Source organism: Lampris incognitus, chromosome 2, assembly GCF_029633865.1.
Source record: "Lampris incognitus isolate fLamInc1 chromosome 2, fLamInc1.hap2, whole genome shotgun sequence".
Lineage (NCBI taxonomy): Eukaryota > Metazoa > Chordata > Actinopteri > Lampriformes > Lampridae > Lampris > Lampris incognitus.
Genome location: NC_079212.1, coordinates 20,861,371 through 20,886,473, shown reverse-complemented (window position 1 = coordinate 20,886,473; position 25,103 = coordinate 20,861,371). Strand labels below are relative to the sequence as shown.

The 25,103-nt window shown below is 45.4% G+C and overlaps 1 long non-coding RNA gene across 1 annotated transcript; it reads right to left on the bottom strand.

The window, feature by feature from the left end:
• Positions 1-175: 175 nt before the first annotated feature.
• Positions 176-24,710, bottom strand: LOC130108149 (uncharacterized). The gene is made up of 3 exons (XR_008809857.1): positions 24,636-24,710; positions 15,561-15,678; positions 176-271 (listed from the first exon to the last, which is right to left on the bottom strand). It is a non-coding gene; the product is annotated as an uncharacterized LOC130108149 (long non-coding RNA).
• Between the last annotated feature and the right edge of the window lie 393 nt (positions 24,711-25,103).

Genomic DNA, 25,103 nt, shown 5'->3' with positions numbered 1-25,103 from the left:
TGATTAGCTAGACAGCAATTTAATGGGATTGTCAGAGGGCCTACAATAAATCAGCTTTTGTGATTAAATGGGATCTCCAGTAAAAGTTGTATGTCTCCAAATCAATAACTATTGAATGTTTCTGCCTTTGTTCCAAGCCAAGAGGGGAAAAAAAGCTAAAGAAACAACAGCCAAAATTTCCGGTGGGTTAATGATCCTGCCGCCAGTGGTGAGAAGCAGCTTACATGTTCGGCAGGGAGGTGGAACAGAATGGGGCAAGGAGCCACTCAGCCTGGAGAGGGAGAGGGAGAGGGGGGGTGAGGGAGAGAGGGGGGGAGGGGGAGAGACTTGTGTTGGTTTGTAAGCATAAGGGAATAGTTGGAGCATTAAGTAAAAGCAAATGGACCAAGCAGAAAGAGGATGGATATCCATGATTGGACTGTTACTGTAAAAGCTCTCGGCATAGCCGTAACGGCCGACCACAGACAGTACTAATATATTCTGCAAGTGTGTGTTCTTGGAGTGCGTGGGTACAGGTGCATTTGTCTGAGGGTCGTGTGTGCGCGGGGTTGTGAATCAGATCGTAGGGGAACACTATTACGGCGTTACAATGTGGGTCTCTCTCACTGTAATTGAACGCTCACAGAAAGAGCTAGTCTTTTGTCTGTTAGAAGGAAATAAAAATGGTGCGGAGGCACAACGACGCTAGCTAGCCCATGACCCCGAACAGGGTGATGGAGTGCTGCTCTGGTCAGTTAAGCAGTGCGGCTCTCGGATGTTTCCATACATATCAACCACAAAACACCGGTGAGACACAGATACCTGCGCCCATAGATCATCACACAGGTTAAGTGGGAAGCATCATTTACCACCGGGGGTTCTCTCCAGCTAAACAGATATGGGATTTGAATTTTGCAGGGGATCTGACAAGGTTAAAGGATTTATTGACATTGTGGTGGTTTGTTGTGCTTTTTTTTTTGTGCAAAAAACACAAAAAGAGGGCATTTATCAAACCATAACAAATGCTCATATGACAAAACATTCTCCCGTTACAAAACATCTGTGACCGCTCGCCACAGCTTTCTGTTTTTTCTTTTCTCAGTAAGGCTGTTTTTTTGTGAAGTGTGCAAGTCTGGTTTCCAGCTATATGGCTGATGCTATGGCCCGACTACCCAAAGTGTTGTCTGCAGTGTTTAGCTGTTTAATCACCCCTCTACGCTACATCAGATCAGATCAGATCAGATCGGATCAGACCAGAGCCCCGCTTTACATGTGGTGGTACCTCTCCAAAAAGAGTCTCTTCCACATGCTTTTCTACATGCTCTGGTCTGGTAGAACATGTCAGCGTCTTATCTAATGCCAGATGAAGTCACAGTGTAACTGAACAATGAGGTTTGGGTTTTTTTTGGAAACCCGTTGGTGGGATGTACACTCTTTTTGAGAAGGTGCTATCGCGTGTCTATATTTTTGGGTTTAGCGCTCCTTTCGGGAATTGTGTGCTGCAGTGCAGCCTTCCCCTAACCCCGGCCCTACTTTAAATGTCCGTCAGCCAGCTTTACATTCCTGCTGCTTTGATACACAGGGGGTGGGGGGTGGGGTTGTGAGGGGGGGGCATGTCTGTCCATCATCATCATCTCTGCACGGCCTCTAACTACAAAACCTCTGCTAACCCCACACACACACACACACACACACACACACACACACACACACACACACACACACACACACCTAACTACAAAACCTCTGCTAACCCCCCTGTCCTCCCCCACCATGGAGGAATTCACCAGTTCTGGACAGTGTTCAATTTTTTTCACAGGCCACATCCTTGATAGCTTAATGGCCCCCCTCACAGAGGAGAACATGCGCTGGGAGACAGGGGGCTTTTAAGTCCTGTCCTCCATATTTAACTCATTTAAACCCAAATTGATGAATGGACTGTTCTGTGGCTTTATTGTGACACGAAGAAACAACACAAGATAGCATGTTCTGTTTATGGACGGACATTGTCACCTCCTATTCCATCTGTTTCTGCATTACTAGAAAGCTCTTATTGCAAAGATGGACTTTTTCTATGTTGCAGCTATCACCACAAGGCCATGACACAAGGAAGCAGCAGCCTTGGGCATTGTTCGGCACCTAAGGAAAAAAACACTTCACACAATCGATGTGTGTCATACCCCAGCTGTGCGCACAAGCCTGGATGCAAAGCAATTCCATCTCCCTCAGTTCAGATTCTCATTGAGCCATGGCTGCCCTGCTCTTTGTCAGTGCCATTTTTCTGCCTTTCATTTTGACATCTTCACAACTGTGTTCAGTCTATGTGGCCCTCTGCACCTTGAAGGTCTGTTCATTTTCTTTGCTGAGGGCACTGCACCAAGAGTGGCTGTGCATACATTAATCTTTCCATCTGACGGTAAAGCCTCTTGCTGCCATGTGAAGGAATGAGCATCTCTCTGGCTGTGAGACTTTGCAGCATGCTGTGAGACACTGGTTCCCAGGCGTGTGTCACCCAGGCCCCACAATACACAGGTTTTCATTCCAACCAATCCACCCACTGGCTGATTTCACCAACTGGTTTCTCTCTGGTTTAAGGTGCGTTAATCAGTGTAGAGTTTGGTGAGAATTAAAGTCTGTGTACTCTTGGACTGTAATGGCATATGGCTGGGAATTAGAGCCCTTCCTGGCGACTGTTTTCTTAATCCCACTCCCACTGGATTTCTGACCATTACCACCCGCACCCGCAATGTGTGTGTCAGGGTAGGGCAACATGGACAAAATCAAATATCACAATATTTTTGGACCGAATACCTCGATATTGATACTGTGACGATATTGTGGGAATGACTATTGGTGCTTTCAAAAACATTTACACAATCAGATTTTTGATAAGTAATCATCAGTAATGCCTATGTAATAAGTGGGTAAAGGCAAATAATAGAACAGCTAGAACAGTCTTGTAAGTTCAGAAAATTACATCACTTTACTGTAATGCAGCCTTTAAAACCAGGAAAAGACAAGACTTATGCCATATCACGATATTATGATATCCAAAATCCCAGATGATATCTAGTCTCATATCACAATATCGATATAATAATGATATATTGCCCAGCCCTAGGTCGTGTCAACTCCCGCCTGCACCCACAGGCATTCTCACCATTCACGCATGCACAATACAATTCCACTGATTTCTCCTGTCCTACAAGGAAAACACATTATTTTACTGTGTAGTATAAATAAAGAGATGCATACCTGTCAGTAAAAAGATAGCGAAATTATGTTCTAGTGCATCATTGCATTCATATGAGTGCAATAATTTAGTTATTCGTAGTGCAATAAGTAGGCAACACGTATTCTAGGGCAAAATTACATTGTATTTATTTATTCCACTTAATACTTTAGAATATGTGTTGTTGGCTGTGGTTGTTTGTTTTGCTGAGGTTGCTTTATTTTGTTTCATTTCCATGTCTTTTAATGCACTGATCAGGAGTAGCGCTCCCCATTTCTTTTTATGGCAATAAAGGCTTTCTATTCTATTCTATTCTATTCTATGTCAACAATGCGTTTCCCAGCGTCGAGACAAAGTCATACAGCTGAATGTCTCTACAGCAAAGTGCGACACATTTCTCGGTAGTATCTTACTTAATATGTGTAGGCAGAAGTGCTTTATCTTTGAAGGAGAGCTTACTGTGACCAGGAAGAATGGAGTAGGCTGGAGGGGACCAACTCCAGTTCGTCTTGCCATGCCTCAATGCCTCCGTCAGGGGCCCAGACAGGAGCACTAACCCTAACATGCATGTCTTTTTGATGGTGGGGGAAACCGGAGCACCCGGAGAAAACCCACGCTGACACGGAGAGAACATGCAAACTCCACACAGAAGGACCTGGGATGACCCTCCCAAGGTTGGACAACCCCGGGGTTCAAACCTAGCACCTTCTTGCTGTGAGGCGACAGCACTAACCACTGCGCCACCATGCCGCCTCAACCCACAGGTGCCAGATTTGTGCCCGTTGCAGATCAATACTTTTGCACATTTGTCGCAACTAACTAACACAGTCCAGTTCGTTTCCATTTCTGTCAGTAACAACTGAGAATTTTTTTTCAAGTGTCAGATTTGCCTTGCTTTACTTTTGTATTCTAACGACCTGCTTTGATCTTATTTTCAACTTCATTTGTTCACTCCATTCTTCCGGTTATCTATCCATCAATCCATTATCCAAACCGCTTATCTTTACTCAGGGTCGCGGCGATGCTGGAGCCTATCCCAGCAGTCATTGGGCGGCAGGCGGGAAGACACCCTGGACGGGCCGCCAGACCATCACAGGGCCGACACACACACACATTCGCAATTAGGGACAATTTTAGTACAGACAATTCTGGTTAATGCTAGGGGACCCACTCCCGCCCGCAGCAAAAAAAAAAAACAACAAACAAAAAAAACAAAACAAACAAAAAAACCGCCTGCTCCTATGAGATTTTTGTAGCAGTCCTCTGCTGGGAATCACTTCTTTAAGACATAAAAACCCCGCGAGCTCTATCTCAAAGGTCCATAACGTCCTGTAATGACATGGTCTAATGATTTCGCTTGCCATCACTTCCACTTGGTCCATCTCTCCAAAAGTAAAACACTGCAAAGCGTTTTCTCCCTGCCCATGCCTGTTTGCTGTCCTTAATCTCACCTTTACTCTATGGCAGTAATAAAACTGTATAGAGCAAGCTCATAACCACCGCAGGGGTCAAGGAAAATGAAAGGCCAAGCACTATGACAAATGTGGAATAGATTTGAATGAATAAGAAAAGACCCGTGTTGTGTGGCGTAGGCAGAGGTGAGCGGCATAGGAGTGGGTCACGGGTACAGAATGAAATAATGTTTTTGAGCCTTAATTCTGATAACGGCTTGATATCACAACATACATTTACAAGGATTTAAACCAATTCTAAAGAGGGAGAGAAAAATTAATTTTCATGGTTTTAGAAGGGGTTCGGGGAGGGGGGGGTAGTGGGACCACAGCTGGAGTCCCCCTTCCCCTCCCTCCCTCCCTCAGGCTGGGCCAATGACCTTCACTTGCCATTTCAGGGACAAGCTCATGATGCTGCTTTTACAACCCCCACCTCTGACTGTAATAGTATGGCTTATGGTCATGTTCAGCTATCGGACCCTTTATGACAGCCATAGCGATGACTGGAGTCTAGAGCAGTGGCGGCACCAGCACCAGCACCAGCAACAGTAGTATGTATGCCTGGCTATGTGCAAAACAGGGCAGGTTGACCCTGAACCAGCCCCCATACTATTGGCCGAGCCATGTAGCACTGACACAAGGGGGACCAGCGGACAGGCAAGATTATGGCAGGAGAGGTGGGAGCATGGGTCAATCTCAGGTGTTGTGGGCAGGGTTTAATATAGATGGTCAGCGGGGATGTGATAGGGGATAATTGCTTCTGGGGCTGTCACAGATGGTGCTGGTGGGTTTTTTAACCGTGGTCAGACCAAAGCCAAGTCAAGGACATCTTTACTGCGCTGGTCCCCTTATCTAACCGTAACACTGTCCATCATTACCATAGGACTGTGACTTCCTCACAGTGGCTAGCGCTACCGAGTGTGGTGGCCCTTTTTTCTGCTTGTGGTTTCCCACCAATACAAGTACATAATATTATACAATATATGTATGCAATGCCACACAATTTATTGTATTTCACCCACAAAATTATCCTTTGTTTTGATGTTTTTCTTTAATCACGTAATTATGCCATGATATGAACGTTTGATCAGAGTATTCTCACCAAGTACAGCAAAAAAGAAAAAGAAAAAACAATGCTCAATCTGTATTATCATTATCACACTTTCTTGCGCGATCTTTCACTATGACACCATATTCACAGCATAGATTATGTCACCGACAATGTTTCTTTTGTATGAAACTGGAATTGTGGCACTCGAGTTTGCTTTTATGCTGTGACCCAGTAAGCCTGAATATAGAAATAGTAAAAGAAAGGCCGAGACCATGCATCAAGAACCCAAAAGTAAAACTGGGAAAATCTGGTTTCTTGTCAAGTATCATAAAATGTGTCAAGAACTTTTTCTATAAAGTGACATTGCACCTGAAAAAAGAAAAAAACCAGATGACATCCTCAGACCGTATTCCAACAATAGCAACGTATTTGGAATAGGGGTGGTGACCAGTTCTAGTTCACTCAATTAGCCTGTGTAACCTGGCGAAGCCGTGCAGGGATTCTTATACAAAAACTTCCGGCCCTGAGCTGCAGATGCAACATTCAAAAACAAAAAGGAGTGGTCCTGCTGTGCAGATGCAGCTTACAAAAATAAAAACATGCAGCCCTGAAGTGCAAAACGCAAATACAAAAAGGAAATGCAAAAACAAAAAGGAGCAGCCCTGAGATGTAAAACGCAAACATACAAAAATGAGCAGCCCTGAGGTGCAGATGTAACATACAAAAACAAAAACCGGTAGCCCAGAATGTCTTGATGCATACTCAATAATCCAGGTGAGAAAATCAAAGAAGGTTGAATCAGTCCATCTGGATACAACGTTTATTGACAGATACATTTTATCACTCAACTAAGTGACATCTTCCGTCTAAACTGACTGCAGGTATCCCCGCCCTTACAAACAATACAGTACCTAACGACTGCACCCAACGACAAGGTTTCATATGAAAAAATAGGTGTGCCCATTAATCATGTGTACTATTCACAGAGGATTAGGGATTGTTGCAATCACAGCATTGTGAAATGGTGACGGATATATAATGACCAAAACCAACTACCAGTTTCATGGTCAAATATGGGTGTGCCCATTAACTAGAGTTTCAATGGCCAAGTGTACAATTCACAGGGGGATGGAGAATAGTTGCAATCACAGCATTGTAAGATGACGACAGTTGTACTCTTACTCCCCGGTTCAGGGATGGTCATTCCCTCTTAACATAGATGGCCTCTATGACTCCCCGTCCAAACTATCGTTCCTCCCTATCAAGGATGTGCACATCCTCATCCCTGAAAGAGTGGCCACTGGCCTGTAGATCGGTGCGTAGTAGTAGTAGTAGTCCAGAAGTGCAAAACAGTGTTCTTCTATGTTGCATCTGCACCTCAGGGCCAATCGTTTTTTGTTTTTGCGTTTTGCACTTCAGAGCAGTGTTGTAGTACTCGAGTCTAGGACTCGGACTTGAGTCCGACTCGAGTCCTGATTTTCAGGACTCGTGACTTGACTTGGACTTGAGCACTGATGACTTGGCCTTGGACTCGAGCATTGACTGCATTCAGACTCAGAAGTTGGAGATGACTCGGACTTGTTAATTAATAGACTGGTTTTTTTTGTTTTTGTTAGTTTTTTGTAATAGGCCCTAATAATTTGGCATAAGATATTAATAGCTATATTAATACCGTAACATTATTCAATTTCGTGCAAGGGCAGGCACGTGTTTAATGTAGACCTTTTTTATTTGTATGTCAGCTTTTTTACGGTGCCAGAGTGGAGCAGTGGAGACCATCTTGGAACTCGACTCAGACTCAACCTTGATGACTTGAACTCGGACTCAGGAAATGGGGACTTGACTCGGACTCGACTCGGACTTTTCTTTGGGGACTCAGACTCGAACACTGGGGACTTGAGACTTGACTCGGACTCGAGGTTTAGTGATTCGACTACAACACTGCTTCAGAGCCACAATACCCAATATGTTTTCCAGGTAAACATGCCGTTTTGTCCACTTTCAAAAATGTCTCACCAAAACACATCCTTGAAGCCTAACATGCGCCATACATAGCTTCATAAGTTATTTACAAAGCCATATTTGGCAATATTTTGAAGGCGGCATTATTCATGACTGGTGATGTTCCTCTTCTGTTTTGTTGTCGGATTGTCACGCCATCGTAGCAGCTGTAAGATGGTTGCTCAAAGACTGAAGAACACCAGACATACCCATCAGGATCTGCCCATTTATTCTAAAGAAAGTAGCACGGCAGGCTGTCTCTCATTCACCAATCTAAGACGTGTCACTCCTGCGTCTCTTGTGTGTCAGTAATTAAAGTCCCCCTTGCTACAACAGCTAAACCGGAATCATTAAACATAAGGTTGGTGATATGCAGACTATAAATGCAGAGAAAGAATTTCCCCTCCTAGATTAATAAAGTATCTCTAAAACAAAAACAAAAAAAGAAAACAAAAAAAAAATTACACAGGTTTTGAGAATTCTCACCAAGGTGGGGTGTGTGTGTGTGTGTGTGTGTGTGTGTATATATATATACACTACCGTTCAAAAGTTTGGGATCACATTGAAATGTCCATATTTTTGAAGGAAAAGCACTGTACTGTTCAATGAAGATAACTTTAAACTAGTCTTAACTTTAAAGAAATACACTCTATACATTGCTAATGTGGTAAATGACTATTCTAGCTGCAAATGTCTGGTTTTTGGTGCAATATCTACATAGGTGTATAGAGGCCCATTTCAAGCAACTATCACTCCAGTGTTCTAATGGTACAATGTGTTTGCTCATTGGCTCAAAAGGCTAATTGATGATTAGAAAACCCTTGTGCAATCATGTTCACACATCCGAAAACAGTTTAGCTCGTTACAGAAGCTACAAAACTGACCTTCCTTTGAGCAGATTGAGTTTCTGGAGCATCACATTTGTGGGGTCAATTAAACGCTCAAAATGGCCAGAAAAAGAGAACTTTCATCTGAAACTCGACAGTCTATTCTTGTTCTTAGAAATGAAGGCTATTCCATGCGAGAAATTGCTAAGAAATTGAAGATTTCCTACACCGGTGTGTACTACTCCCTTCAGAGGACAGCACAAACAGGCTCTAACCAGAGTAGAAAAAGAAGTGGGAGGCCGCGTTGCACAACTGAGCAAGAAGATAAGTACATTAGAGTCTCTAGTTTGAGAAACAGATGCCTCACAGGTCCCCAACTGGCATCTTCATTAAATAGTACCCGCAAAACACCAGTGTCAACATCTACAGTGAAGAGGCGGCTGCGGGATTCTGGGCTTCAGGGCAGAGTGGCAAAGAAAAAGCCATATCTGAGACTGACCAATAAAAGAAAAAGATTAAGATGGGCAAAAGAACACAGACATTGGACAGAGGCAGACTGGAAAAAAGTGTTGTGGACAGATGAATCCAAGTTTGAGGTGTTTGGATCACAAAGAAGAACGTTTGTGAGACGCAGAACAAATGAAAAGATGCTGGAAGAATGCCTGACGCCATCTGTTAAGCATGGTGGAGGTAATGTGATGGTCTGGGGTTGCTTTGGTGCTGGTAAGGTGGGAGATTTGTACAGGGTAAAAGGGATTCTGAATAAGGAAGGCTATCACTCCATTTTGCAACGCCATGCCATACCCAGTGGACAGCGCTTGATTGGAGCCAATTTCATCCTACAACAGGACAATGACCCTAAACACACCTCCAAATTGTGCAAGAACTATTTAGAGCAGAAGCAGGCAGCTGGTATTCTATCGGTAATGGAGTGGCCAGCGCAGTCACCAGATCTGAACCCCATTGAGCTGTTGTGGGAGCAGCTTGACCGTATGGTACGCAAGAAGTGCCCATCCAACCAATCCAACTTGTGGGAGCTGCTTCTGGAAGCGTGGGGTGCAATTTCTCCAGATTACCTCAACAAATTAACAGCTAGAATGCCAAAGGTCTGCAATGCTGTAATTGCTGCAAATGGAGGATTCTTTGACGAAAGCAAAGTTTGATGTAAAAAAAATCTTATTTCAAATACAAATCATTATTTCTAACCTTGTCAATGTCTTGACTCTATTTTCTATTCATTTCACAACATATGGTGGTGAATAAGTGTGACTTTTCATGGAAAACACAAAATTGTTTGGGTGATCCCAAACTTTTGAACGGTAGTGTATATATATATATATATATATATATATATATATATACACACACTCACCGGCCACCAATCCCTTTATTAGGCACACCTGTCCAAATGCTCGTTAACGCAAATTTCTAATCAGCCAATCACATGGCAGCAACTCAATGCATTTAGGCATGTAGACATGGTCAAGACGATCTGCTGCAGTTCAAACCGAGCATCAGAATGGGGAAGAAAGGTGATTTAAGTGACTTTGAACGTGGCATGGTTGTTGGTGCCAGACGGGCTGGTCTGAGTATTTCAGAAACTGCTGATCTACTGGGATTTTCACGCACAACCATCTCTAGGGTTTACAGAGAATGGTCCGAAAAAGAGAAAATATCCAGTGAGCGGCAGTTCTGTGGGCGAAAATGCCTTGTTGATGCCAGAGGTCAGAGGAGAATGGCCAGACTGGTTCGAGCTGATAGAAAGGCAACAGTAACTCAAATTAGTAACTCATTACAACCGAGGTATGCAGGTATGCAGAAGAGCATCTCTGAACGCACAACACGTCGAACCTTGAGGCAGATGGGCTACAGCAGCAGAAGACCACACCGGGTGCCACTCCTGTCAGCTAAGAACAGGAAACTGAGGCTGCAATTCACACAGGCTCACCAAAATTGGACAATAGAAGATTGGAAAAACGTTGCCTGGTCTGATGAGTCTCGATTTCTGCTGCGACATTCGGATGGTAGGGTCAGAATTTGGCGTCAACAACATGAAAGCATGGATCCATCCTGCCTTGTATCAACGGTTCAGGCTGGTGGTGGTGGTGTAATGGTGTGGGGGATATTTTCTTGGCACACTTTGGGCCCCTTAGTACCAATTGAGCATCATGTCAACGCCACAGCCTACCTGAGTATTGTTGCTGACCATGTCCATCCCTTTATGACCACAGTGTTCCCATCTTCTGATGGCTACTTCCAGCGGGATAACGCGCCATGTCATAAAGCTCGAATCATCTCAGACTGGTTTCTTGAACATGACAAGGAGTTCACTGTACTCAAATGGCCTCCACAGTCACCAGATCTCAATCCAATAGAGCACCTTTGGGATGTGGTGGACCGGGAGATTCGCATCGTGGATGTGCAGCCAACAAATCTGCAGCAACTGCGTGATGCTATCATGTCAATATGGACCAAACTCTCTGAGGAATGTTTCCAGTACCTTGTTGAATCTATGCCACGAAGGATTAAGGCTGTTCTGAAGGCAAAAGGGGGTCCAACCCAGTACTAGCAAGGTGTACCTAACAAAGTGGCCAGTGAGTGTGTGTATATATATATATATATATATATATATATATATATATAAAATAAAGATAACATGAACAACATATTGACTCAGCTACACCAGCAATTATCGAATTAAATGTGACCAAGTGAAACGGCCATAAAACCTTACTCACTCGTGTTCGACTGACGTCATCAAGTGTTTGAGGAAAATACTTTTTCCTTGTTAGCTAAACGTCAGGCAATTTGTGGTATGGCTAACAACGAGATGTTTTCAGCCAAGGTAATATCATAAAAAGTTAGTGATCATATAGCCGGCTAATGCCAGCTACCTGTTTATTGTGCAAAGAACGTATATAAGCATACTTTGTGTTACTGTTAATTAATTTCATGTCCAAAACGTGTATTAAACTTCTGAATAGAGACAGTACTCAAAAGACAGAAATTTGCAACGTTTGCCTAGTGCATTTGTCAAGACTAATATTCGTGCAACAATGTGTAATCTTCATTTAGAAATCAGTCCGGTGTTCCTTTAGCCATCCACATCCCGCGGTTGGCATCATGGAGTCAGAGTTAGGGGCGGTGATGAAGAGGAGCTGCTCTCAGTGAGGAAGAGCTCTCACAACTAGACTGGGATGGGGTCCAAAGAATCAGGGCGATGAGAGATCAGATCCAGTGGGTATGTGACACTATTCTATGTTGGTTTTATAGTGCTCAACAAAATCTAAATATAGCCTTTAACCAATCCTATGCCCGTGTATAATGACTGGAAGATAAAAAAAAAGCTGTTCATCATTAACAGATTCACAGTTTAGATGATACAACAATGGCCGGGATGAGAGTCTCATCCCAGCCATGTGAAATGGCCGGGATGAGAGTCAGCACCTCCAAGTCTGACGCCATGGTTCTCTACCGGAAAATGGTGGATTGCTCCCTCCTAGTTGGGGATGAGTTGCTGCCCCAAGTGAAGGAGTTCAAGTATCTCGGGGTCTTGTTCACGAGTGAGGGTAGGATGGAGTGGGAGATTGACAGACGGATTGGTGCAGCATCATCAGCAGAAATGCGGACTTGTACTGGACCGTTGTGGCGAAGAAGGAGCTGAGCCAGAAGGCAAAGCTCTCAATTTACCAGTCAATCTTCGTTCCAATCCTCACCTATGATCATGAGCTTTGGGTCATGACCAAAAGGGTAAGATCGCGGATACGAGCAGCTGAAATTAGTTTCTTCCATTGGGTGTCTGGGCTCAGCCTTAGAGATAGGGTGAGGAGCTCGGAATAGAGCCGCTGCTCCTTCACATTGAAAGGAGCCAGTTGAGATGGTTCGGGCATCTGATTAGGATGCCTCCTGGGTGCCTTCCTTTGGAGGTTTACCAGGCACGGCCAACTGCGAGGAGACCCTGGGGTAGACCCAGAACTTGCTGGAGGGACTACATGTCCAATCTGGCCCGAGAACGCCTTGAGATCCCCCAGGAGGAGCTGGAGGGCGTTGTTGGGGAGAGGGACGTCTGGAGTGCCCTTCTTAGCTTTCTGCCACCACGACCCAACCCCGGAAAAGCGGCTGAAGATGAGATGAGATGAGATGAGAAGAGATACAACATGAAAATTTGCATCATATAGATAAGTGTGTGTCTCACAGGGCAAGTATGATTTTATTTGCCCTTCCACAATATTTCTCACTAAATGCAGTATCGATTTGTTTAGACATTTCCATGATTTTCCTGCCCAGGATATGGTCTTGAGGATACCTGCGGCTGAAATCAAGGAACAATTTCTAAGCGTTGTTGAGCATCAGTCAGGACTTCCTCTATCTACTCCCTCATCCTTCTGTTCTCTTCGTTCTATGTTACGGTCAGTTTTTCGTTTCTTTGCCTTTGCGGCAGCAGCTTTGCTCAGTGGTTGACATGCACTTCTATTCCTTCTCATTTCCTGGATGCATGTTGAGGCTGCTCGATTTCTGTTTTGGTAGTTCCTCTTCTTCAGGGTTTTTTTTTCTTCTGCAGAGGTATCCTGACTAAATATGAGGAGGCAAAGGAAGTAAAGGTCTCATCTCTTTAGACAAAAAGAAAGGTTTAAAAGATTCATCTGGTGCTTTTAAGTAACTTCCAGTTTTAGCAGTCTCTCTGATGACTATGGGCCAACATGTCACCCCTGCATCCATGCAACATATCAATGGCCAAAAAAACTACTTCTACTGTGTTTACAACTACGGCACTCCATTCTGTCCCAAGCCTTATCGCAAATACATAATCAAATAAAGATGCATGCAGGCCTAAACCATTTTTAATCAGTGCCATAATAACCGCATTGATATCTGTATATTAGCATACATACAAACATCAATGCTGTATAAAAGCAATGCAATTTTCATTGTGGTACTGTCTACAGTGAAATTTTCCCTATACAAACCCACTCACCAGACATCAAACTTTGAACACACAAGCAAGCCCACACAGCAAGGAATGAAAGACAAAGTGAGGGAGAGAGTGAGAGAGAGAGTGAGAGAGAGAGAGAGAGAGAGAGAGAGAGAGAGAGAGAGCGAGTATTGGAAGAGTGATGGAGGTCTGAGCTTGCCTCTCATCAGAGCTATTCCAAGCGGCCGCCCTGTCAGAACACGCCCCAGATGAGGTGTCTCATGGTGGAGAGAGAGCTGTCATAACAGCACGCCTGGAGGGCTGTTTCATCAGACAGATAGCTCTGAGAAGTGTTAGACACATACACACACACACACATGCACACACACACAAAGACACATGCGCACACACACAAACACACACACACGAGCAGGCATGCGCACATAAACGCCCCTGCACAACCTCTGTGTATGTCAGTGGTGCTGGTTATAGCCGCAGAGCAGAGCACGGCTGACAGACACCCATCATGACCCCACACCCCACCCAACCTCTCTCTCTCTCTCTCTCTCTCTCTCTCTCCCTCTTCCTTGTTTTCTCCCTTCCTGAGAATGGGAACACAGGGAGGAGCACCACTGACAGGTTGACTTAAATATTTATGCTGACAGGGAAAAGACAAGAATGTTATCTCCAACAAGACGTGCTCCTACATCACCACATGCTCTGACTCAGCCACTTACATGAAACATACGCTCGGCCTCTTTGTTCCTGACGCCCCCACCCCCCTCCACCCCCTCCTCCACTCAGAGCTAGTTAAGTCAGGAGGGGGGGGTTGAAAGGTATGTGCAGCCGTGAAAAGATTGAGTGTCAAGATAACACGGTTCCCCCGGTGCATGTAGCCGCTTTCACTAAACCGTGTGAGTTTTAATATGATCTGCCTCCGATGAAACGACCGGAAAATACACGTCCAGCTTGACTGCAAAAGCGCGTGTCAAGGTGGGGATCGCAACACTAAGACGACTGGGAGGAAAAGCACACCGACCAGCTCTCATTATTCTAGTCCTATACAACTGACCTGTGTCGCTCCAATCTTCTTTTGCGAGCACACACATTACAAACAGACACGTACAACCTGCCACTCTTTCAGTTTGACTCTCTCTGTTTCTAAACACGCGGATGGGCCGGCGTTGCTACAGTGTGCATGGCCCACGGGACGTGTGTGTGAGTCGGTGCTATACACAGATGCCCCCTCTCCCGCGATACACAACCCCATTAGAAGAACACAGGCGGCCACTCCAATCAACAGGTCACCTTTTCAAGCGGCCCTTTGTTTCCCCGAGCCTTCGGCAGCTGGCAGCAATTAGCTGGCAGGACAGGACACAGCAGCCCAGCTTGCCAGTCAGTCTATTATGGTGCCTGGCCGGGCTGAGAATGGGAGTACGATCCCCATCATTGGGGGCTGTAAATTAGATCTGCTCCAGAGGTTGAGGAATCTTTACTCTCAAGCCCTCTGCTCCCAACCTGGCGACCAGGGGTGAAAATGTGGCCACAAGCCGGCCGGGTTAATGTTCCCATTTTACTAGCCCAGATAAACTATTACTAGCCTAGTATACTATGTAATGCAGTTTTCGAGTTTAAACACCAGAAAGCAAACATCAAATGGCTGAGCATCACTTTGTAAACTGGTTTCTGGATATCCTGTCCCGGTCTGATCCTCCAGCTCTCCAAAACACTCTCACACTTTTTTACGTCATCGTTTTTTCTTTCTTTGGTTGAAGCGGTTGTGAAATATTTGCAAATAAAAAAACCAAAACAAACCCCAACACATTGTAGTGATCATAAAGTTAGTTTATCTAGATAGCTCTGCGCAGCTGTCGCCTGTGTTTAAGCAGGTCATGGATCGATAGCATCCATGTTTTGTGGATGTGCTGGATAAGACCCACCTACCAGAGTGTTGCCTGGTCGAGGAGTTCTGATTAGCTGACAGATTTTGTTCAGCTGGCTCATCCGTTTTATGTACACAGATTTGCCCCTCACCAAATGGGCAAGTACTGTTTTTTTTTCTTTTTTTTTCCTGAACGCATCCATCCTCTAAAAGCACTCAACTCACCTCGAGTGGGCAGGTGAGTTGAACTTCCAACCCTGCAGGCAACCTTTAAGGACCAGCCACGGTCAATCACAGAAGTTGTCCTCAGACCAGCGGTACACTAGAGATGTTTCAGTGGGTACTGTAGGGGGGAAAACCGGAAGAGATGTTAGTCCTCATAAAACAGGTGGATTTTGCTTTGTCAAGATGGTGCTGTGAGGAATGATGGTCTGTGTTGAATAGAAGGGATCCGCCAAGTTTCCCCTTGAAAAGTCTTGTTGCTGACAGCAATAATAAATTGCAATCTGACTCCAATCAATCGCAGACCAGCTTGAACCCCTTAAGTCCTTAAGAACAGGAGTCCGGGGAAAAAATCAATTTGCAATTTACATCAGGGCGGCAAGTGTTGAAAACACTAAGAAAGAGACAGCTCCAAGGACCCGAGTGTAATTACATCCTAGCCAGTACACAGAGCCGTGGCCCTAACATCATGAACAGATCTGGGTGTGATAATCGATGGCGGTGAACCTAAGTGTCTACAGAGGCCTGCCATTCATATGCACAGGCCGCTCAATATGCTGGCAGGTATCAGGCAGGGGAGGTGATTTGCGTTGCATCAACGGTCAGTACTCTGGCTTCCTGGAAACTTCACCGGCTGGCTCACAAACAATGGGAGCAGAGAGAAGAGGATACTATTGAGGTGAAGGAGCAGATTGAGTCGGGGATGGGGTTCCAGTGCCAGAGGCTATTCCCATGTTGTGCTGCATCTGTAGGACTCAGATGTGGTGAAATCAGATATGTGGAGGTGCCGAGTAAGCGTTGGGTGTGAAGCTTTGCCTCATATTATTCTATTCTATTCTCTCTCTCCCTTGCTCAAGATCTCACACACGGACACACAACATCTAAAGCGAGCTTCTACACAGTCATACAAACAACGCAGCACAGCCAGGGATGGAGCCAAAAGTCATAATGAAAAACAGAAGCGGAGGGAGGCGAATGAATAGACGCAGTCTCAGCCACGTTTTGTTTTCTGGCAGAGACAGAAAGAAGAGGCAGAAAAAGGAGGAGGCTGGAAGGGTTAAATGTTGGCAAAAAGCGGGGAGGGGACAAAAGACCCATTGTAAGTGGCAGAAGTGTCCCCGGAAAGGAGGGGAGAGAGAAGAAAGCCACCACTGGCTGGTCCCCTGGCCCTATTGTAAGCAAAGGGGAGTGCAGCCACGCATGACAGATGTCCCTCGGCCATTGTTCCCTGATCAGCCTCCTCTCTGCCTCCTGCTTCGGCTCTGAAATTCCAGGAGACGGCCCTCGCCGGCTTGAGAGAGATGTACCACACACTCGCCTGTCCCTGGCCCGGCGTTCCCCACCGCCACCTTGGTGGTGCACAGTGGGTGTGTATGGAGGCACACAAGGCGGCGGCACGGTGGGGAGGTGTGTGTGTGTGTGTGGGGGGGGGGGTTCTTAAGAGGGACTCTCGGGGGTGGGGGTGCCAAAACTTATCCCAAATAAATAGTGCTGTTCCCACCAGCCTGTCATTTATGCCAGCGCACACACGGAGACATGAGCATGTGAGCGCATACGCATAAACTCATTACCAGAGACAGGGGAGAATCCCTCCTCGGCGAGGAGGAGGTGACAGAGGAGGACCGGTGTGCTCCCAAAAAATGGAATCCACTGAAACTGTGCGACTCCCTGAGACAATTCATTAGAATTACTCAGAACATGCAACCACTTCAAAATCAATGAAAAAGGAAATCGATTGCGTTTGTAATCACTTGAATGCCTTACAAAACAGCACTCACAGTTTGCTTTGCCCCCCCCCCCCGGGGCTGCAAAACAGAAAGAGTTTACCAACGTGTGAAGTAGAGTGCAGGTTCCTACCCCTTTTTTTTGCAACATAAAGAGTTGTAGTAAGCGTTTTTTGTTTTGTTTTTTTGCAAAGCAGTGACGTTTTGCATCAACCATTCAGCAGCCCACCATGTGGAAGACCTACAGAGTCGGCTTGTCGGGCTGTCAGTCACAGCAACAGTGTGCCAGTGGGAAGTGAGCCCAACAATGGCGCTGTCTGGTTAATGGGTGAGAGAGCTAGCAGACAATCCTTCATTTCTATGCCTTACTACACTGTCTGCTCTCTCGCTCCTATTCTTCTCTCCGTCTCAACTACATTCTGTTCACATTCGCCAACTCCCAATCAGCTACTCCACCCCCACCCGCCTGCTAACATTCATTTTAGACATACATGCACCACACACACACACACACACACACACACACACACACACACACACACACACGGCCACATTCCAGTGCATAATGCCTTCACAAGCTGAAGGAAATAGAGAAAGAAAGAGGAAAGAGAGAGAGAGAGAGAGAGAGAGAGAGAGAGAGAGAGAGAGAGAGAGAGAGAGAGAGAGAGAGAGAGAGAGATGCGGGGTGAAAGAGTGATCTAAACAGAGTGGAACAATCTGTTAAAGGCGATGAATGTTTACCACGCGGATCAATGGCCGGCCGTTTAATCATTTGGTGAATTAAAACAGTGCTGAGACACGGTTTCTGTTCTGCAGCGGCCAGGAGGGCTGTCTGCCGAACTGTCTCAGGCCCCGTTACTCCCACCGAAAACACCACATCAGCGCAACAACGACAAATATGTGACACACACTGAGAACACGAACCTCTCCCAGTACATCATGTGAAGAGGATTCCCCCAGTAGATTTCAACACAAACAGCAATCCGCATCACCATCTACCGTCGAAACTTTATAACGTTAGCGTCTTTTGAAAATGTTGCTCAGAAATTCTAACAGGAACTAGAGGTAACCACAAATACATTAAACTTAACTACAAAACTACTATACCCCTCAGTAGTGACAACTGACTGATCAATAAGATGGACTGCATTTATATATAGCACTTCTCTCGTCTACCAGCCACTCATAGTGCTTTACAGTGTATGCCTCACATTCACCCATTCACACACACACACATATTCACACACACACTCACAAACATGCATATACAAATTCACACATTCATACATACTTTCATACACACATTCACAGACACACACACACGTTCACACACATATTCACACACACATAATTACACATTTACACACTTTCAGACACACATTCATACACACTTTCATACACACATTAACACACACACACACACACATACACACATTCACACCCACATTCTCCCACACACATTCACACAAACTTTCTTACACCTTTACACACACTTTCATACACACATTCATACACACACATTCATACACTGATGGTGGAGGCTGCCATACAAGGAACCAACCTGCTCATCGGGAGCAGTTAGGGGTTCAGTGTCTTGCTCAAGGACACTTCGACACACTCTCTAGAGGAGCCGGAGATCGAACCAGCAACCTTCTGGTTACTAGACAATCCGCTCTATACAATAGCCATGAGTAGCCATGTCAGTAGCATTGTTGCGGCTCTGCTGATGTGTGGTGTTACATTTTCCGCCCCCCACTAAAAGCATCCTGATTTCTCTACCTATGGTGATAACTATAAATAGTGCGCACACAGAAACCGAAGACACGTATGGACCTAGTGTGGGCGGCATGGCTCAGGAGGTAGAGCAGGTTGTCTAGTAACAGAAGATTGCTGGTTCGGTCCCCGGCTCTCTGGAGAAGCCGGGGATCGTGTTGAAGTGTCCTTGAGCAAAACACTGGACTCCTAACTGCTCCTGATGAGCAGGTTGGCGCCTTGCACGGTGGCCTCCGCCACCAGTGTGCGAATGTCAAGTCAAGTCAAGTGAATGAGTGACTGTGAGGCATGCACTGTAAAGCACTTTGAGTGATTGGTAGACTAGTAAAGCTCTATGCAAATGTAGTCCATTTACCTATGTACGTACAGCATCTTGTAACTCTGTTTTGAAAAGTGTTATTTAAATAAAGTTATTATTATTATTATTATCATCATTATTATTATTATTTCTTGTTCATGGCTGTAAACTCAGTATGTCAACAGAGAAGCAACATCAGTGTCCTACTCGTTCATTAGCCCTCTCATGTCAAGAGCCTGAAGCGGCTGAAATGAGTTTCCTCCGTAGGGTGTCTGGGCTCAGCCTTAGGGATAGGGTGAGGGGCTTGGACATCTGGAGGGAACTCGGAGTAGAGCCGCTGCTCCTTCGCATTAAAAGGAGCCAGTTGAGGTGGTTCGGGCATCTGATTAGGATGCCTCCTGGGCGCCTTCCTTTGGAGGTTTACCGGGCACGGCCAAGTGGGAGGAGGCCCCGGGGTAGACCCAGAACTTGCTGGAGGGACTACATGTCCAATCTGGCCTGGGAACGCCTTGGAATTCCCCCAGGAGGAGCTGGAGGGCGTTGCTGGGGAGAGGGACGTCTGGAGTGCCCTACTTAGCTTGCTGCCACCGCAACCCCACCCCGGAAAAGCGGCTGAAGATGAGATGAGATGAGATGCCAAGAGCCTTGTGCAGCGTCACAACTCGCACTGTGGAGCCGTCACCTAAGGTAAAGGTCCACCCACTCACAGTATTTAAACTAACTAAGCTGACCTTCAAACCTGGGATGGAAAAAAAACCCAAAACACAACATACAGCCTTGTTGGCAAGTCCACTGTGCAACTGAATGAGCCCCAGCCACCGGGCCCCTGGGTAAAGTCAAATAAATGCATGTAAACGTTTAGCCCCCTGTGTACCGTGCCGTGATCCCCTGCATGGGCTTAGGTGACCCCAGTCAACATCAATCAGATGGAACACAATAGGAAGAGGCGCATAGGGGGGAAAACGCAGGTCAACAGCACTTTTAATAAGCAGGCCCGGATGGCTTTGTGGGAGCAGATCGGTCCTGCTCTCCTGTTCTCCTGGTCATGGGTAAGCAGGGCACTCCAACCCCCTCAACCACGAGCGGCAATTATGAGCAGCCCTCAATGCATGAGCTTTAGAGATGAGTGGATAATCTACTTGGGCGGATTTAGGGCTAATCTGCCATTTCTGCTCTCCAAATCAAATCACAATGGGATACATACAGGGTCTACGCACCATGATGAGGATTCACGAGCATGGCCAGAAAGATGGGGACTCAGAGAATGACAGGGTGAACAGGGTGAAATGCTCTTTTTGCGGAGGGAGGAACTGACCTCACAGAGCCCGAATGTTGGCCTCCTTGTAGAGACCCGTGTACAAATTGTACTTTGGCAAACCACGACCCATTCCTAGAACTTGGCCGAGCGCTATCTCACAGGAACATGCATCAAATAAAAGGGCACTGTAGGGCAGCATTACCCTATTTTTCTGCCTTCTCAGATAAGACCTATCAGCAGAGTAGGAAGTGTGGGAGCTGGACACGCCTTTCCTGCTGCAACGTACCGGCGTTGTGTGGTCATGCCAAGGTCTCAGTCTAGTACAGCGGCAGAGCTGGAAGCCCACAGGACCTAAACAGGGCAAGTCTATGAAAGTATTGCATCCAAACAAAACTATATAACCACACACCAACACACACAGATGGACACATACTGATACAGAGACAAACATGCAGATATTTATACAGCGCACACACACACACACACACACGCATGCATGCATGCAAATGCAGAGTATTGCAGCGAGAAGGGTCAGAATTACAAACGCAGAAGGGGCTGTGTGTGTGTGTGTGTGTGTGTGTGTGTGTGTGTGTGCGCGCGCGTGTGTGCGTGTGTGCGTGCAGTAATGCAGGTGTCCGTCAGTCATAGACTTTCTCTGACAGGCTCAGCTCCCTCATTTCATTACCCGTCCCTTTCTCTGCCAGACACTTACAATCTCATTACCCACCACCGATGAGCTCCGGCCCTGGCTGCAGCTTCCCCGACGCAGACGCGAACGCATTGATCCAGCATCTGAACAGCAAACAGCAAGCCCAGACATGACACGTCCCAGATTCACAGCCACACACAATCAATAGGGGAGAAGGCAGGAAAGTCCTCAAAGCAAACGCAGCGGGATAAGTCGAGTAAGTCAAATAATGGCATCAACAGAGGCTACTCAAGAGACTTTGCTAATGAATGACAGGCTTAAACGCCTAGAAAAGACCCATGTATTTAGTCCAGTGATACACATGGATAAAGGACACAGACACTGCATCTACTGAGGACAGTTTCCTCTTTTTCTGTCAGTTTAGATATATGTTCACATAGCAGCTACATGTACGTAGGGTACAAGCCATTAAAAAGCTAGTAGATTGAAGTGTCTTTTAAAGTTCACTGTTCACTGTGAAATTGATTAAGAGGCATGTTGAAGGAGCAGTAAAGCCGCTCTCTCTCTCTCTGCGGCTACGGAAACGACATGTGGCCGGAGCAGGCACCGGGGAATCGTTTGGTGGCTGGGGGGGGGGGGTAGGCGTAAGACCCCAGTTGTCTGCAAGCATCCTCCGAAACCTGCTGAAAATAGACCTCCTCAGCTGCTCTGCTGCCACATTAACCCAAGTTGCCTGCCACCGAGAGCCACCAAACCTCCTCCCCCACCAGGCCCCCCCCCCAGCGTCCCCAACCCCACCCCGCCCCCGTGGAGAAGAGGCCTGGCTCTGTCTTTATTATTCTGTTACAAGGCCTGACGGCCACCTATATTCATCAACCGTCTCCTGCACAAGTCCCACGAAATAGAGGACCCCCAAGTCCCCTCGCCACTCCTCCTTCATATAAAACTGTCTCCCCCACCCAAACTCAGCACCGCCACCATTTCATTTACACAACGTCCCCAAGGTTGTACCCTTTAGAGAAAGAGAGGGAGATAAAGAGGCAGAGGGAGAGAATGAAAGACAGAGGGGATGAAGGAATTAAGGAAGGAAAGAAGGAAGGAAGGAAGGAAGGAAGGAAGGAAGGAAGGAAGGAAGGAAGGAAGGAAGGAAGTAAATAAGAAGCTTCTGAAACAGATTGTGGCATGTCAAGCCTGGGAGCGTGTGTGGCCCCGAAATGAAATTCAAAACTGCGTCGATGCCGCTCTCTTGCCGCATTCGTCTCATCGTCTCCCTCTTCCCCTGCCCCCGCTAGCAGCGCTGCCTCCTCCTGAGGGACGGCCATGCTGGGCGCTCATGCCCTGAGAGTGCTCACTGGAGCACAGGGCTCTCTAAGAATAGAGCCTATTCAACAGCCTGCCTCCAGATGCTGGCCAAAACTCTCCTTCAGGCAACACCAGGGAGCATGAGAGGGGAGAGAACAGGAAAGAGAGATAGGAATCTGATAGCCTATCATTAACAGCCTAAATAAATTGAAAGAAAAATGGCAGGCTGAAACAGTGACCTCGGATGGGACGTTTATAGGTCGATATCCTCACGTTTTTTGTTTTTTTTTGTTTTGTTTTTTTGTCTCCTGCAGCATTTCAAACCGCTGTTGTGCACAAGAAGTATTTGTTGTTTAGAAGAAACTCTCTAATGTGGAACATCTACAATGATTTACAGGTACTATGGCCTTGAAACCACAAGAGAGAAATAATCTGCATATTACTGCATGGGAGTTTCTCTCTTTAATGTCAACTCTTCGCTCCTTTAATGATCACTTTGGTGTTAAGTGCATATTTCTTCTTTACAATGAAATATGGTGAAAGACGTGCTCTACTTTTGTCAAACGAATACTAAACCTAGCGCTGGATTGCTGCAATATTGGTTTACAACTGCCTGTTTGAATTGCAAGCTTTTTCTTTTTCTTTGGTCTGGCTATGTGGACCATTTGAAATGAGCATGCAATGGACCATTTGACCGGCCAGGCAGAAAATGAAAATAGCAATGTATAGGATTGCATATGAAATCCAGCTAAACCACCAGGCAAAGGAACTCCACTGCTGTAACAAAAAAATCTCATCTGTTCCTGGCTGTAGTAAAATATCTTGGAGTGTACAAGTGTGCAAAAGAAGAAGTGGACTGATGTAATATTTATGTATTAATCAACACCAGGATATCAGCCATTAACATTGAAACCAACCGTCCAGGCCCTGAAAGAGAGACACTCAGACATGTCATTCCTGGACTGAATTCGCTTAGTGAGAATAAATAAATAAATAGATAGATAGATAGATAGATAGATAGATAGATAGATAGATAGATAGATAGATAGATAGATATTTGCATATTATATATAGGTGCACATTTATCTGCTTTGTCCTTGGAGACATGACAGATGAGAGATTATATTGGTTTTAACGGTTTTCATAAACCGTTAAAACCAATATAATAAACTGTTTAAAAAGGGTTTTTTTTCTGGGGGAAAAAAGAAAAACAAAAAAGGATGTCACACTCCTGTCTGTGTTACATGTCTGTTGCATTTACTTGTGCACACCAATACACGATGACAAAAATATAACTTTTTCATCACTGCCTCACCTCACAAAAAGAGACAGCTAATAAGCCAAATATTAACTAAATATGCATCACGTATTATTTGAACTCCACCATAAAGCTATTGAAATGCAGGTATTTTAAATCCGATAGGCTACCATACAGCGCAAGACTACTGCCATGGACTGTGAAGAAATGAAGGCAAGACAGACATCTAGTGGTTATACTTGGTAACTGCACTAGAGAGCTTAATTTAAAGGGGAAAAAGTAAACACTTTATGATAAAAAGGGTAAAACAGCCATTTTTTTTCCTTCGTAAGATTTGGATGGAACTTAACATTTTGTGAAATCTGCTTCAATGATCGGCAAGCATACCAGCTACAGATAGCTGCTAGTTTGTTATACTTAATCAGGGGAACGCACTTCCTATCATTAGCCAACCCTTCTGATAAAATATGTTCATTGAAAGAAGATTGATGAGTTTATTAAGTTTAGAGAAATTTACGTAACTTAATGGGCAGAAAATAATGACGCATGCTCTATAAACCTAAAATGAAGGCTTTTATGAATTGGGCAAATCACCACCGTGAGTAATCTAACCTAAATTGATCACGTGTCCTCACGTGCTAGATTATGTACAAACGTTAGAGTAATAGCACACTTAAACAAACTTCTTTTTTTTAAGTTACAGTTTGAAAGCTATGACTTCCTTTCAATGAACACTGTCGCAAAAATAATTCAACTTTTCTGTGCAAGAAAGTTAATCTCTGCATTTCCGGTAATACATCTGTTAACATTGCGCACCTGCTGGTTGAGCCCGTGTCACGGGCGTGCAGCCCCGGAAGCCTCTCCGGGTGCTTTGTCCACAGACAAGTCCGCTTCTCACATGCAAATAGAGTTTAATGTTACCTCCCCTACTGACCCACAGTCTGATAACAACTAACCACACCCCTTTTCTTTCGATCATGCAAATACAGTCTTGGCCATGGCGCGAGAATAACAAATAAATGACATATAAGGCAACAAGAAATAGTTATTAAAAAGGGGAACGGCCTTAGCAAAATAAATAAATAAATAAAATCTACATTTTAAGATTTGATTTGAAAGAGGGTACCGATTTTACCAGCTTGTTTCTCAGGCAAATCATTCCAAAGCTTGCAGGGGCCTTGACACCTTCAACCCGGAACCCTGTATTGCGAAGTGGGCCTTGCCAAAGGGTCTCAAGCTGGTTTATAGGTGTTCAAGAGTCCAGACAAGTAAATTGGTGTTAAT